This window comes from Falco punctatus, assembly GCF_963210335.1.
Source record: "Falco punctatus genome assembly, chromosome: 1".
NCBI classification, from domain to species: domain Eukaryota; kingdom Metazoa; phylum Chordata; class Aves; order Falconiformes; family Falconidae; genus Falco; species Falco punctatus.
In genome coordinates, this window is record NC_137580.1 from 78,524,399 (window position 1) to 78,530,530 (window position 6,132).

A 6,132-nucleotide genomic window follows, 5' to 3' on the forward strand; every position below is an offset into this window, starting at 1 on the left:
TTTAATTACTGCAATAAATTTCTTTCTCTTCCTATAATGATTTCCAAATTAATCTCTGCTATTAAACAAAGGCAAACAAAAAAATGTTGCTATAGCTGCTAGTAGTTTCTGAAAGAAGATGTCTTATTGATACATATTTATTCCCTCTGCTTCTACATGTCATGCTTTTGATTAATAAAGTCTCCCATTAGTGGAGCAGGATGGAAAGTAAAGTCCTTCTAAACTGACAAACTAGTACTCCCAATTTACTTAAGTAGTATAAAAATGACTCTTCAGTGTGAAACAATGTTCTAGCCTTGAAGGTTCTAACTTCAGTACAGTTAGTTGTTAAAAAAAATGCATAAACCAGCAAACTAAACTGTGGGTATGTGGATTCTCCTGAAGTTGGATTTCTCTGTGATAGTTGTATTATTAACTTCCAGAGATATAATAGAGCTCCTAGAAACATGTGTTTCCTTCAGAAATGACTATTATTGCAAAGGTGAATCATCTAATCATCCACAGGTTGTGTTTTTAAAATTCTTTTTCATTTATAGAAGTAAAGCTAGGTTCTTTCTGGGAATTTTAATAACTCTAGTGAATTAAAACTGAAATATAGACCTGTGAGTCCAGAACAGCTTTGAAATGACTCAGTATTACATTTGAACAGAAGAACCACATAATGTTGTGGGTTTTTTTTTTAATTATGACGTGTAAGGTTTGGCTTTTTTACATCTGCAGAAGCTGCAGAACAGATGTAATATTTACAAAAAGGTAAACAACATAGTAATGCTTCAAAACACGGTGATATTTTGTGACATGAGCGATGGGTATTAGTTGTCAGAGAACATTATGTTCTGCAGCAAGCTTCTGAACATCTCGCTTTATCTACTCTTCTTGTGGCAGATTGTTAATGCCTAAAATGATAGTGTGAATGGTACATGTAAACAACTGCTAATCTGTTTGTAACAGTAAGGGTAAAATTATATATATCAGATTTTCTTAGATGAGTTGGTTCTTCCTTAAAATGTAAGTAAAGCTGCTTTCAGGCTAGAGATTAGTTTAAAGATTCAAGTGCTGTCTCTTGATCAATAACAAATGAATATCAGATCAATAAAAATATGTTTGAATGTCTTCTAAATTTTGTATAGTGTTTCAGTGCAACTACTATAAACATTTTTTCCTCATGTAAATGATACCAAAGTGATTTTACTGGCTATAATGTTTGCCAAAGTAAATGAGTTTTGAGAGGGGGAAAAAAAAGCTTAATATTTGTGAGAAAGCAAGCACTTAGGCTCATGCAGTCAAGTAGAAATGTATTATTTGATCTATTTTAGTAAGAGGAGCTGAAGTAGTTCAAAGTAGTAAGTACTGTGGGTGTAGAGGTAAGTTGAAATAGAATTTAATGTTTTGGCTAACTGGCGGTACTATTGAAATAGTTGCATGGTTAACAGTGGAGTTAATTGAGCCTTGTGAGGAACAGAGCTCTGAAAACCTATTTGTAGAAGTAAGCTGTGAATGCTGTTTGCCAGGCAGTGGGAACCCAGTGTATGGGTTAGGTCTTTGCTGCACTGTGGCAAGAGGGATAACTTTATATATGAATTACTACACTCTTATTAACAGGATTTACCAATGTAACTGCTTTAAAAAAAATAAATTACTGGATTTTAAGAGGATAGACTTCTTCTTTTTGCTTATGAGCGCTACAGTGATATGCCCGTCAGCACAAGCAAGCTACGTTCATTAGAAAAAAAATAGTTAAATCACAGGTTGAGCATGTGTTGGTCCAAACGGCCACCACAAAACAAATGCTGGTAAAATTCTACTTTGACTGACTCTGACAGCATAAACAGTATGTAAGGACTTAACAATTGGATGTGTGCAAATGTCATTCAATATAATGCAAAACTTCATCTCCCTTTCAGTAGGCATTCTCAAGTTCTGTATAGTGTGGGTAAATACAATCCAGGCATTTACGAGTGCAGATGGTGTTTTTAACCAGCTGTACCACTGTGATGTAAAAGGAATTCCTTGTAACATAGAAGGGCACCTCATCAGCTGAGGGGAATGTAAGGAGAAGCAGTCTAAATGAGCCAGTAGAAACATCTGTTGCACTCATAAATTTATATGAGGTTGTTCAGCTGTATAGAATTATGTTTCACTAACACTTATTTTAATAAACCATAAAAGGGATAGCATTGCAAATTATAGATGCTGACTGAATTTAAAAATAAAACTAAATGCTTATTTTTGTACTGCATTTTCACATCATGATAACGTGGTGTTTCCCTTAATAAAGTTAGAAATTAAGTAATTTGGCAAAGAAAGTTGATAGGCTTACCCTGCAGCTTTTGTGAAGAGTCATAGTTTGGGCTATCAATGATTAAGAGATTTGGAATATGTTTTGTATGTTAATCTTCACTTAAAAGAAACATTAGTGAACAATCTCCTGTCTATCCAAGTTGAAAGCTTCTTTCATATTCTGGTCATCTTGGAACTAGCCAACGGGCTTTTTAATGAACCTCCTTATTGGTTTCAATGGTTATTAGATAAAATTGATTTATAAATTGGGTTGATTGTTTTACAATACTTACTTACAGACTTAGAGAGCTTGTAGCAATGCTGGTAAGGCCATGACAAGATTTGCTATACACTTGAGAATAAAGAGAACGAGTCATCCATGTATCTCAAAGGTGAGACTGTTTCCTTAAATCTTAATGGTAGAACTCTCATTCACCTAAAGACAGAATTTCATCCTCTTTTAATCTCTTTTGTATCACAGCTGCACAGTAACTTTCTTAATGTGTTTTCAAATTTATCCTGCTGCCAGTCCCCAGTACTTTTTCTTTCTGTTTTTCCAGAACAGTGTTGTGGTTTAACCCTACCCAGCAACTAAGCACCACACAGCCACTCACTCGCTCCTTTCCATTGGGTTGGGAGAATGAGTCAGAAGGGTAAAAGTGAGAAAACCATGGGCTGAGATAAAGATGGTTTTATAAGTAAAGCAAAAGCTGTGCACACAAGCAAACGAAAACAAGGAATTAATTCACCCCTTCCCACCGGCAGGTGGGTGTTCAGCCGTCTCCAGCAAAGCTGGGCTCCATCATGCGTAACGGTTACTTGGGTAGACAAACACCATCACTCTGAATGTGCCCACCTTCCTCCTTCCACCAGCTTTATATGCTGGGCATGGCATCATGTGGTCATCCCTTTGACCAGTCGGGGCCAGCTGTCCCGGCGGTGTCCCCTTCAAACTCCTTGCACCCCCCAGCCACCTACTCATTGGTGGGGTGGGGTGAGAAGCAGAAAAGGCCTCGAGTCTGTGCAAGTGCTGTTCAGCAATGACTAAAACATCCCTGTTACCAACACTGTTTCCAGCACAAATCCAAAACGTAGCCCCATACCAGCTACTATGAAGAAAACTAACTCCATCCCAGCCAGAACCAGCACAAATGGTTAATTCCACTCCTTACTCAAGTTGACGACTCATGTGCCCTCTTTATAGCTGTGAACTACGTTGATGATGAATTTTTCCCCATTTTTGTATCATCATTTTCTTCTACAGGTACAGCTCATTCTGCTTTCCTGGTGCAAATACTTTTCCCACTTACCGGTAGTCTTTAACCAAATCTATTACGAGTGCCATAGCAAATCTGGCTCAGTACCCTGATCATCATCCAGTTACATGCTACAGAGCTTGGTTATGCCTGTCTTGACTTCCCGATCTAATGGGCATAATTTGGATTTATTAGAAAGGTTCTAAATGCTGTTGTGTTGTCACTTAAAAATAAAACTCCTGAAGTAGCCTGAAAAATATGCAAGGTGGTATTTTGTCCTTAAGTTTTTAAAAGAACCTATTTAAGAATAAATAATTCCATTAACACTTGAAGAGCAGATTACTTACTAGCAATGCTTGGCAACATATTGAAATTGTTGATTATCTGAAAATATTTGAATATTGATTCAAATGAACAAATGAAAGATTGAAATGTATTCATCTTTTTACCGCCTATTTAGGAAGAATACAGTAATGAAGACATCAATGGTCTGAAATTTGATTGTGTGCACTACTCAAAGAGAAACTTGAATGCTTCCTGCTGCCGAAGGAGTACTTCTGTCAGGGCTCCTTATGGTTGAATTGTGTCATCCATGGGAGCTGCTCATTAAAATTGGTGTTTATTTGATATACATTTAATTTTTGGCAGTAAATCTCTCTAAACACATGCACAAATTTACACACATGCGTTCTTTTTATGCTAAGAAGGTAAGGGGGAAGGGACACTGGGAGATGTCGATCTGTGTTTGAGGTGGTTGGGGCTGACTGTATGCTTTAACACATCTTCAGCTTAACCACATCTTCTGCTAACGTTCGCTGGGTCCTGCCTCAAGGTGGAGCTGTTATATTTTAAATGGAGTTGAAGACCTGAAAAACATTTTCTTTTCTTCCCCCAGATCTTTCTGATTTGAATAGATGTATGGGTTATATTGGCAAAGAAAAATGGCAAGCAGTCTTCCCCCCCGCCTCAGCAAAAGCTGGAGTCAGCAGTGTGTTACACAGGTGGACAGACCTACAATGCTGATCTTCATTCAGTCTGACATTACCTTTCAGGGATCCAGGAAGATGCATACCTTTCACTTCCAGTAGGTATCCAGCAGGATTATCACAATATGCGCATACCGGCTGTCAAAAGCAGTGCTATTCTTGTTGTGGCTTTTTGTAATTGGGAATGTTTTCCCAGAAGAGAGTGTGTATGCGCGCGCATTGTGTTCTAATTAAGACTATTCAAGAGAGTTATGGCAGGCTGTCAAGTCAGTGGGATGCTGGGTATATTTTAGTCTCTCTGCTGTAGTCTAAATAACCTTTTAAGGACTCTGTTCTCGCAATGTGGTAAATAAATGCTGAATGTTTTATACTTAATAGGCCTTTGAGTAATGTATTCCATATGGCTTTGTTGCTGGAATGAGACCTTCTTATCGCTAAATACACAATAGTGACATGAGGTCATTTCAGCATGAAGAAATGCATACATCTCATAGATGAACAAAGTCAGTTTATTGTGAAGTTTAGTTAAACAGGAATACTCTAAAGTAAACATTGGTGGCACATTTAAGGAAAATGAGGGAAACCTACAAGTACTCATTTATTCTAGTCGTCTTTTACCTATCAGTTTAAATACCATGAATGTCTATTGTAGCTGGATTTGTGGAAGTGACAATCATTTCCCTCTTGTATTTTCTCTTTGATTTGGGGTATCATTATTCTTTAAAAGTTAACTATATCATGCATTTAAAATGTTTCTTGCTCCAGACTGAGAGAGATCTGGCCAAGCCTCTCTCTTAACAGGTGTAACAAATGACCTGTTTGTAGTTAATTTTGAGTTAAAAAAAATTAAAAAATCCAGGTGGTCTCAATTTCAACCAAGGATGGCATTTACTTGAAGTAAGAAGAAATTAAATTTGGCCCTGAACAGCATATATAATCTGAATTGGGAAGCACGACCATGGGACTGACTGTCTGATGGACTGGATACATAGTGCCACACTGGTACCCTATGTACTATTGAAGAGGATTCACATTTTGAAGCCAATATTCTTTACTAAGTTGGGTGACATCTGTTTTGGCAAGACTTTTACTCACTTAAAAATGCAGGTTCTAATTGCCAGCAGTATTATTAAAGTTGGGTCAAATTAGCTTTGGCTGGCACAAAAATGGAAAATAAACATTCTTGAATGGTGAAGCACTTCAGCACTCTAAAACAACGTTTTAATTACTTGGGGTTAGACTAGGGGCAAGGGGTCTTGGAGATCATGGGCAAAACTGGTGACAAATTCCCTTTTTGAAGTGCAAATCTTGGGTTCAACAGACGCTTTAGTTGCGTGTTAAAAATGGATGCTTTTACTAGGGAGAACTGGTCCCTATAATCCCATTGCCTTCAAAATATTTTATTTTTTTACCTGTTACTTAGAACTTTTTTTTAGGATGAGCTTCCAATATATGTATTGATTCAGCTAGAGAGAAAATTCACGAGGTGAGTAACCTTAGCCATTGGAATATACTGGTCAAAACCACCACCAACATTAATTCGTATCTTAGTGATATAAATGATAATTCCACTTAAATACTAGGTCTAGTTCTTGTTATTAACAATTACT